Raw genomic sequence first — 10,178 nt, forward strand, 5'->3', positions numbered from 1 at the left:
ATGCACGCATTCCGCCAATCCTCAGGCACCTCACCATGAGTCATACATACATTAAATAACCTTACCAACCAGTCAACAATACAGTCACCCCCTTTTTTAATAAATTCCACTGCAATACCATCCAAACATGCTGCCTTGCTGGCTTTCATCTTCCGCAAAGCTTTTACTACCTCTTCTCTGTTTACCAAATCATTTTCCCTAACCCTCTTACTTTGCACACCACCTCGACCAAAACACCCTATATCTGCCACTCTATCTGATTATTGTTAATGTATTGATTTTCTTTTGCTTTGTTATTTGTTATTTGTTAATATTATGTGTACTGTGACTTTTTGTAATCTAAATAAATATTTTGTAATTGAGCGTGAGGTAGTGAGTCAAATTTAGCAAGCATTGATGGAGGTGGTGCTGGAGGAGGGACAGAGGGGTGGCCATTTTTGAACAAAAGAAGTATTGTGTTTTTAAGTGAAACTCTGAATATAGTATGGCGAGTGAGTGAGCCGTAGTAACTCTGGAGATATCGAAAACTGCCGTAATCTTGGACATGTTATGGTGCTGAGTACCCACTGGTGTGGAGGCGTGTGGCAAGTCCTTGATATTGTGGCTGTTTGGCTGGTGCCAGAAACCTGGTCCTATTATGTGCAGCCAAGGGCAGTCAGATTCACCAAAGCATCCATGATGTGGAGAGTGTAGCACCAGACCTGGTCTAGGTGTTCTATGGTAACTTGACATTCTCTTACCCTGAATAATTGCAGAAATATCTAACTAGATATATCCTAAGTGTAACCTCAGAATGTAATCGTAACTGTAACCCAAACTGACCCCAGCCTACCTAACCTAGAATAACTTAAATCAGCCAAATGTTACTGTTCCCCTATCTTAATCTTAGTTGCTTCATAAAAACCAAACCAAACAAAGAAAATGTTACCAATAAGCTGACATTCTCTTACCCTGAATAATTGCAGAAATATCTAACTAGATATATCCTAAGTGTAACCTCAGAATGTAATCGTAACTGTAACCCAAACTGACCCCAGCCTACCTAACCTAGAATAACTTAAATCAGCCAAATGTTACTGTTCCCCTATCTTAATCTTAGTTGCTTCATAAAAACCAAACCAAACAAAGAAAATGTTACCAATAAGCTGTTTACATATTTATGTTTATCTTGAAGCAAATTCTTGATCAGTTCCTGTTTAATTAGGGAAAATATTTCCAAAACTTTTTTATATATCTGGTTTGGTCACATGGAAAGAATGATTGAGGAAAGATTGACAAAGGAGATATATGTGTCAGAGGTGGAGGGAACAATGAGAATTGGGATACCAAATTGGAGATGGAAGGATGGAGTGAAAAAGATTTTGAGCGATCAGAGCCTGAACATACAGGAGGGTGAAAGGCATGCAATGAAGAGAGTTAATTGTACACTGGGGTCTACGTGCTGTCACTGGATTGAACCAGAGCCTGTGAAGCGTCTGGGGCAAACCATGGAAAGTTGTGTGGGGCCTGGATGTGGAAAGGGAGCTGTGGTTTTGATGCATTACACATGACAGCTAGAGACTGAGCGTGAACAAATGTGGCCTTCGTTGTCTTTTCCTAGCACTACCTTGCGCGCACGCAGGGGGAAGGGGGGGGTGTCATTTCATGTGTGGTGGGATGGCGACGGGAATGGATGAAGGCCGCAAGTATGAATATGTACGTGTACATATGTAGCTAATGAAATGTATAGGTATGTATATGTGCATGTGTGGGCATTTATGTATATACATGTGTATGTGGGTGGGTTGGGCCATTCTTTCATCTGTTTCCTTGCACTACCTTGCTAACGCAGGAGACAGCGACTAAGTGTAATGATAATATGATGAAATTCCTTAAAATACAGTAAATTCATTTTGATGCCAAGGTTGATACATAGATTAGGTGTTCCCAAATTAGTGTGTATATCAGACCCAAGTGTCATTCTGAATTACTATGGTTTAATCCATTCACATTTCAGAGTTGAACAGCAGTTGTATTTCAGAGTTTTTGAATTGTAGATACATTACTGATCTTTCAGATATGGTTTTCCAGCTTTTGAATGTTGTATTTATGTAAACTATGTAAATGATTACTTAACATTTGAAAATTATTTATAGTAATTACCCAAAATTCTTTCTTGTCCATGCTTGTGACAAGTGTAATGTAGACTAGGGAACAGAGTGGTATTTACATAAGATGAAATGGTGGGATTGGATACCATTACGAAGCAAATACCACAGAAAATTAGAAATAACTGTGATTCATTACTGCCTTCAAATCTTAAATAGAGCACAGGAAAATAAATGATAGCATTTACAGGCCACACGTGTTGAACCCACATAGGTTTGAATCCAGGATGTGATAGTCAGTCTCTAGTCAACACAAGCTGTTCATCTTCCATTGTGGGTTGGTCAGTAAAATGGGACTAGGCTTAGGCTAGGGTACATGTACATATAGTGTAACCAAGGTGGCTCTGATTAGGGCTCTCAGTTGCCCGTACTGTCTCGGTTGAAAAAAGATAGAAGGAAAAGAACATTGGGAAAAGTTTAACTGAATGGTACTCAGTTAGATTGGATCAGGAGAATTATATCATGATTATATATATCAGGAAAGATTGGTGACAGCTGTGTAGTGAGCCAGGACTTCAGGGGTTGTCAGGTTGCACTCCTCTGACCCAGTTAGCTGCCTTTTCTTTCTGACTCACCCACACATGGACAATTGGCACTCTGTCCACAAACACACAATCTCGCCATGTCATACATAACACTTGACAAAACTTAATTCACACAGCTCATTCTTTGTAACTCATAGGTTTTTCCACAATGAGCTCTTATGTGCTGCTCCTGTAGTTTGGCAAAAGGGAAGGAGCAGTAACTAGAAGTTGTTGGTAGGAACATTTAAGCTGAAGCTTTAGGTAGGTGGAGTCAATTGAAGTATTAGTTAGGAGCCTCTCCAAACGGTGTCCTAGAGTTGCCCTCTTCCAGTTGCATGTTAAGAGTGGGGCACTAAAGGCTAAGAAGTAACGCTGGAGTTCACTAGTTCTGGAGACTTGCCATGGCCAAACACTTCCTTGAGGGAGTTCCAGTTGGAAAAGGTGTCAGAGATGTAGATAGACAGATACATTAGATATGTCAGCACTGGTCAACCAGGCATGGAAAAAGAAATGCAACTAAGTTAATGATTGAGGAAAAAGTTACTAGGTAGGATGGAACCATCACCACAACAGTAGTTTTTTTTAGTATGAGGAATATTGTTAATCATAACAGTATGTTTTTTGGTATGAGTAATATTGCAGATTCCATGTGCTTGACCTTCAAACATACTAGGTTTTATTAGACATATATAATCCAGATTGGCATGTTATTTCTTGCATCATCAAGATTTTTCCTGATGATTAAGTCATTATAAGCTAGTGAGTACCTAATAGTTTACGTAATCAGAATTGGATTGCAACACATTGGACTTAAAGAACCAGTTTGCACTCATATGAAACTGACAGTTGTATGTGACAAATTTATGAGAATTGATTTTGCCATTTAGTAACTGATTTATTACATTTTTAGACATTTAGTCCATAAGAAATACAAGGAATTTTGTTTTATTGACTCTAGTTGACATTTGATTTAAGCAATACATGCAGATAGATAAAAGGAGAGGCAGAGTGAGAAGAGACATAAATGTTATATTGTATATAGATAGAATTAGTTTGTTTTTGATACAGAAAAGACAGAAGTAGCATTTTGTTCAGATGAATACCAATAACTGCAGGAGAAATAACGAGAAAGGAGAAATATGAGACCAATGAGAGGGAAATTAAATGAAAATGTTTACTTTGTGAGATATCTTCATTCTTCTCTGATATTAGAATACCGATAACTTATGTGTCCATTGAATACACATGGAAGCCGATTTGAAGGTATTTTCTGAAGCAGATAAATGAGGATATAATTAGGAAGGAATTAATATGGAGCACATCTCCGTTAGTATTTGTTACTGTAGTTCGCTCACATGGCTTCATAAGCAACGTAACTCTATATCTTAGATGACATCAAGATGACCTAAACCTAACAGGGCATCCCCAACGAGAATGTTCATGAACTCGCAAATGTCTCTAGATGAAAGGAATGTCGCGCCTGTTACTTTAGACTGGACAATGTCATATTCTAGTTGTTGAAGTGGCTGTTTAATTTTCAATTAACGTTAAGATTGCGTTATAATATGTTTATTCGGGTAAAATGACTGTTTTTGTATGGGAATGAATGCAGAATTCGGCTCGGTCGCCAAACATCAGTGTTATTTATTTATTTATTTCCCTGGACACATTTTACTTTTCCTGATCCCAGCAAGATGACGCTGTTGTCATGGTCCTTAAAATCACATTTTAAATCATGTAAAATTACCAAATAGACATTAATTTCGCGAATCATTACTTTTAACATACGTATCTTGATGATTATAGTCATTTTGATATTTTAAAGTAAAAAATTTAGCTTCACAGTTGTTCAAACCAAAATTTGAGTATCTTTATTTATATTTGTAGCAAATATCATGTTAAAGATGAAACAACCGAACCGCTCATTATGACCTATTAAAACGACTCGGATTGCTTCACCCCGCTCAACTCGGCTTTGAACCGTGAATGAACTCCAGAAATATCTCGGGTTTATCATTATCTGATGGATCAGCTTGTTACATTTTATATATATATTCTCTGTCTTAATATTCGAGGAGATTTTATTGAGTTTGTTTTGGAAATAACGAGAAAGACTTGGTAAAAACTCAATATTCGTTTGAAGGTTTGTGTTTAAGGAAACTTTTAATTTGTCTCTTTCCCTTTAGATGCCATTATTCCCCTGTAAAGGCCTTTGAAGATGCCAAAGGGGATTTAGATTAATCCTTCAATTTTCCTCTAAATTTTTGGATGCCTCACCGCAATTCTCTTGCCCTTTGGCATCTCCAAAGTGGCATTAAAGTAAGCTTTCCAAATGCTTCTTTCCCTTTTGATGCCTCTATGCCCCTGTAATTGCCTTTCGCGGCTCCAAAGGGGATTTAAACTTAACAGTTAATTTCTCTTTTTATTTTTGGAAGACATCATTTAACTGTATTGGACTTTGGCACCACTAAACGGTCTTTTAAGGAAACTTTTGAATTGTCTCTTTCCCTTTAGATGCCATTATTCCCCTGTAAAGGCCTTTGAAGACGCCAAAGGGGATTTAGATTAATCCTTCAATTTTCCTCCAAATTTTTGGATGCCTCACCGCAATTCTCTTGCCCTTTGTCATCCCCAAAGTGGCATTAAAGTAAGCTTTCCAAATGTTTCTTTCCCTTTTGATGCCTCTATGCCCCTGTAATTGCCTTTGGCGGCTCCAAAGGGGATTTAAACTTAACAGTTAATTTCTCTTTTTATTTTTGGAAGACATCATGCAACTGTATTGGACTTTGGCACCACTAAACGGTCTTTTAAGGAAACTTTTAATTTGTCTCTTTCCCTTTAGATGCCATTATTCCCCTGTAAAGGCCTTTGAAGACGCCAAAGGGGATTTAGATTAATCCTTCAATTTTCCTCTAAATTTTTGGATGCCTCACCGCAATTCTCTTGCCCTTTAGCTTCCCCAAAGTGGCATTAAATTAATCTTTCCAAATGTTTCTCTCCCTTTTGATGCCTCTATGCTCCTGTAATTGCCTTTGGCGGCTCCAAAGGGGATTTAAAGTAAACCGTTAATTTGTCTATTTATTTTTAGATAACATCATGCAACTGTATTGGACTTTGGCACCTCTAAACGGTCTTTTAAGTAAACTTTTGATTTGTCTCTTTCCTTCAGATGCCAGTATTCCGCTGTAAAGGCCTTTGAAGACGCCAAAGGGGATTTAGATTAATCCTTCAATTTTCCTCTAAATTTTAGGATGCCTCACCGCAATTCTCTTGCCCTTTGGCATCCCCAAAGTGGCATTAAAATAAGCTTTCCAAATGTTTCTTTCCCTTTTGATGCCTCTATGCCCCTGTAATTGCCTTTGGCGGCTTCAAAGGGGATTTAAAGTAAACCGTTAATTTCTCTTTTTATTTTTGGATGACATCATGCAACTGTATTGGACTTTGGCACCCCTAAACCGTCTTTTAAGTAAACTTTTGATTTGTCTCTTTCCCTTTAGATGCCACTATTCCCCTGTAAAGGCCTTTAAAGACGCCAAAGGGGATTTAGATTAATCCTTCAATTTTCCTCTAAATTTTTCGATGCCTCACCGCAATTCTCTTGCCCTTTAGTTTCCCCAAAATGGCATTAAAGTAAGCTTCCCAAATATTTCTTTCCCTTTTGATGCCTCTATGCCCCTGTAACTGCCTTAGGCGGCTCCAAAGGGGATTTAAAGTAAACCGTTAATTTGTCTTTTTATTTTTAGATGACATCATGCAACTGTATTGGACTTTGGCACCTCTAAACGTTCTTTTAAGTAAACTTTTGATTTGTCTCTTTCCCTTCAGATGCCAGTATTCCCCTGTAAAGGCCTTTGAAGACGCCAAAGGGGATTTAGATTAATCCTTCAATTTTCATCTAAATTTTTGGATGCCTCACCGCAATTCTCTTGCCCTTTGGCATCCCCAAAGTGGCATTAAAGTAAGCTTTCCAAATGCTTCTTTCCCTTTTGATGCCTCTATGCCCCTCTAATTACCTTTGGCGGCTCCAAAGGGGATCTAAAGTAAACCGTTAATTTGTAGTTTTATTTTTGGATGCCACCATGCAACTGTATTGGACCTTGGCACCCCTAAACGGTCTTTTAAGTAAACTTTTAAATTGTGTCTTTCCCTTCATATGCCAGTATTCCGCTCTAAAGGCCTTTGAAGACGCCAAAGGGGATTTAGATTAATCCTTCAATTTTCCTCTATATTTTTGGATGCCTCACCGCAATTCTCTTGCCCCTTGGCATCCCCAAAGTGGCATTAAAGTAACCTTTCTAAATGTTTCTTTCCCTTTTGATGCCTCTATGCCCCTGCAATTGCCTTTGGCGGCTTCAAAGGGGATTTAAAGTAAACCGTTAATATGTCTTTTTATTTTTGAATGACATCATGCAAGTGTATTGGACTTTGGCACCCCTAAACGGTCTTTTAAGTAAACTTTTGATTTGTCTCTTTCCCTTCAGATGCCAGTATTCCCCTGTAAAGGCCTTTGAAGACGCCAAAGGGGATTTAGATTAATCCTTCAATTTTCCTCTAAATTTCTGGATGCCTCACCGCAATTCTCTTGCTCTTTGGCATCCCCAAAGTGGCATTAAAGTAAGCTTTCCAAATGTTTCTTTCCCTTTTGATGCCTCTATGCCACTCTAATTACCTTTGGCGGCTCCAAAGGGGATCTAAAGTAAACCGTTAATTTGTTGTTTTATTTTTGGATGCCACCATGCAACTGTATTGGACCTTGGCACCCCTAAACGGTCTTATAAGTAAACTTTTGAATTGTCTCTTTCCCTTCAGATTCCAGTATTCCGCTCTAAAGGCTTTTGAAGACGCCAAAGGGGATTTAGATTAATCCTTCAATTTTCCTCTAAATTTTTGGATGCCTCACCGCAATTCTCTTGCCCTTTGTCATCCCCAAAGTGGCATTAAAGTAAGCTTTCCAAATGTTTCTTTCCCTTTTGATGCCTCTATGCCCCTGTAATTGCCTTTGGCGGCTCCAAAGGGGATTTAAACTTAACAGTTAATTTCTCTTTTTATTTTTGGATGACATCATTTAACTGTATTGGACTTTGGCACCACTAAACGGTCTTTTAAGGAAACTTTTAATTTCCCTTTAGATGCCATTATTCCCCTGTAAAGGCCTTTGAAGATGCCAAAGGGGATTTAGATTAATCCTTCAATTTTCCTCTAAATTTTTGGATGCCTCACCGCAATTCTCTTGCCCTTTGGCATCCCCAAAGTGGCATTAAAGTAAGCTTTCCAAATGCTTCTTTCCCTTTTGATGCCTCTATGCCCCTGTAATTGCCTTTGGCGGCTCCAAAGGGGATTTAAACTTAACAGTTAATTTCTCTTTTTATTTTTGGAAGACATCATGCAACTGTATTGGACTTTGGCACCACTAAACGGTCTTTTAAGGAAACTTTTAATTTGTCTCTTTCCCTTTAGATGCCATTATTCCCCTGTAAAGGCCTTTGAAGATGCCAAAGGGGATTTAGATTAATCCTTCAATTTTCCTCTAAATTTTTGGATGCCTCACCGCAATTCTCTTGCCCTTTAGCTTCCCCAAAGTGGCATTAAATTAAACTTTCCAAATGTTTCTCTCCCTTTTGATGCCTCTATGCTCCTGTAATTCCCTTTGGCGGCTCCAAAGGGGAGTTAAAGTAAACCGTTAATTTGTCTATTTATTTTTAGATAACATCATGCAACTGTATTGGACTTTGGCACCTCTAAACGGTCTTTTAAGTAAACTTTTGATTTGTCTCTTTCCCTTCAGATGCCAGTATTCCCCTGTAAAGGCCTTTGAAGACGCCAAAGGGTATTTAGATTAATCCTTCAATTTTCCTCTAAATTTTTGGATGGTTCACCGCAATTCTCTTACCCTTTGGCATCCCCAAAGTGGCATTAAAGTAAGCTTTCCAAATGTTTCTTTCCCTTTTGATGCCTCTATGCCCCTGTAATTGCCTTTGGCGGCTCCAAAGGGGATTTAAAGTAAACCGTTAATTTCTCTTTTTATTTTTGGATGACATCATGCAACTGTATTGGACTTTGGCACCCCTAAACCGTCTTTTAAGTAAACTTTTGATTTGTCTCTTTCCCTTCAGATGCCAGTATTCCCCTGTAAAGGCCTTTCAAGACGCCAAAGGGGATTTAGATTAATCCTTCAATTTTTCTCTAAAGTTCTGGATTCCTCCACGCAATTCTCTTGCCCTTTGGCATCCCCAAAGTGGCATTAAAGTAAGCTTTCCAAATGTTTCTTTCCCTTTTGATGCCTCTATGCCCCTGTAATTGCCTTTGGCGGCTTCAAAGGGGATTTAAAGTAAACCGTTAATTTCTCTTTTTATTTTTGGATGCCACCATGCAACTGTGTTGGACCTTGGCACCCCTAAACGGTCTTTTAAGTAAACTTTTAAATTGTTTCTTTCCCTTCAGATGCCAGTATTCCGCTGTAAAGGCCTTTGAAGACGCCAAAGGGGATTTAGATTAATCCTTCAATTTTCCTCTAAATTTTAGGATGCCTCACCGCAATTCTCTTGCCCTTTGGCATCCCCAAAGTGGCATTAAAGTAAGCTTTCCAAATGTTCCAAATGTGTGGATGACAGAATAATTTTCTGAATATGTATGCATTGTTTTGAAATATGACCAATTTAGCCAAGTTATTCCAAGCTGACATTTATAAAAGAAATGTCCTGTGCAAGTTTCTTCACAATGAAAAAAACAGGAATATTGACTGCATTTACAAGAATTGCAGCAAGCATGTGATTGTTAAATGTACCTGTACTAATGTGTGTTTAAGTCTGCTTTGTAAGTCAAAAACTGTGATTGATGATTTTTGCTATAAGCACATGCTATCTTTTGAACCCTTTGTGATAGATGATGATTTTTGCTGAGAGTACATAGTATCTATCAAACCATTTGTGAGAGATGATGAATTATGCAAAGAATGTATAGTATCTATTGAATCCTTTGTAATAGATGATGATTTTTTGCTAAGAGTACATAGTATATGATGAACCCTTTGTCATAGAGAATTCTTATGTGAAGCTTCCCTTTAACCACATTTTGTCTTTTTCTAGGTCCGAACTATGCTCTTTTAAGATCAGAACAACTCTTTAGGTGGTACTAGTCTCTTGAGATTCCTCTGGAAACTCTTCTTTCTAGGTTTGATCTAGGTTTTTATCACATCAAAGTGACTCTTAAAGTTCTACTAGTCTACAAGTTCCTCTGAAAAGTGTTGCATCTTTTGTGTAAGATCTGTTTTATAACAGACCACTGTAATGCCAAAATGTGACGACTATGTTGAGATATATGTGAAAAGCATTGACGAGAAGAGTAGGATTGTGGATAACTATCAAAAAGGATAGGTTTCAGAATTTTGGGCATTTCTGTGAGACATGTTCTCTTTTGAAATATATTACTCTGTAGTTTATGCTCAATATTTTTGTAAGACTAGTATGAAATATGTGATCTTAGATGTAAATGCTAGATTCTGTCTCTT

General features: G+C 38.0%; 1 long non-coding RNA gene across 5 annotated transcripts; it reads left to right on the forward strand.

The window, feature by feature from the left end:
- The first annotated feature begins 5,838 nt into the window (after positions 1-5,838).
- Positions 5,839-10,167, forward strand: LOC139748434 (uncharacterized). Of its 5 annotated transcripts, none has more exons than XR_011712668.1 (4): positions 5,839-7,285; positions 7,481-7,613; positions 8,457-8,589; positions 9,113-10,167. It is a non-coding gene; the product is annotated as an uncharacterized lncRNA (long non-coding RNA). The 5 variants fall into 5 exon arrangements; XR_011712669.1 differs by lacking the exon at positions 9,113-10,167 and adding an exon at positions 8,785-9,097; XR_011712671.1 differs by lacking the exons at positions 8,457-8,589; positions 9,113-10,167 and adding an exon at positions 7,801-8,449 and having other exon boundaries at positions 5,840-7,285.
- The last annotated feature ends 11 nt before the right edge of the window (positions 10,168-10,178 follow it).

This window comes from Panulirus ornatus, unplaced genomic scaffold, assembly GCF_036320965.1.
Source record: "Panulirus ornatus isolate Po-2019 unplaced genomic scaffold, ASM3632096v1 CTG_2339_pilon, whole genome shotgun sequence".
Taxonomy (NCBI): Eukaryota; Metazoa; Arthropoda; class Malacostraca; order Decapoda; family Palinuridae; genus Panulirus; species Panulirus ornatus.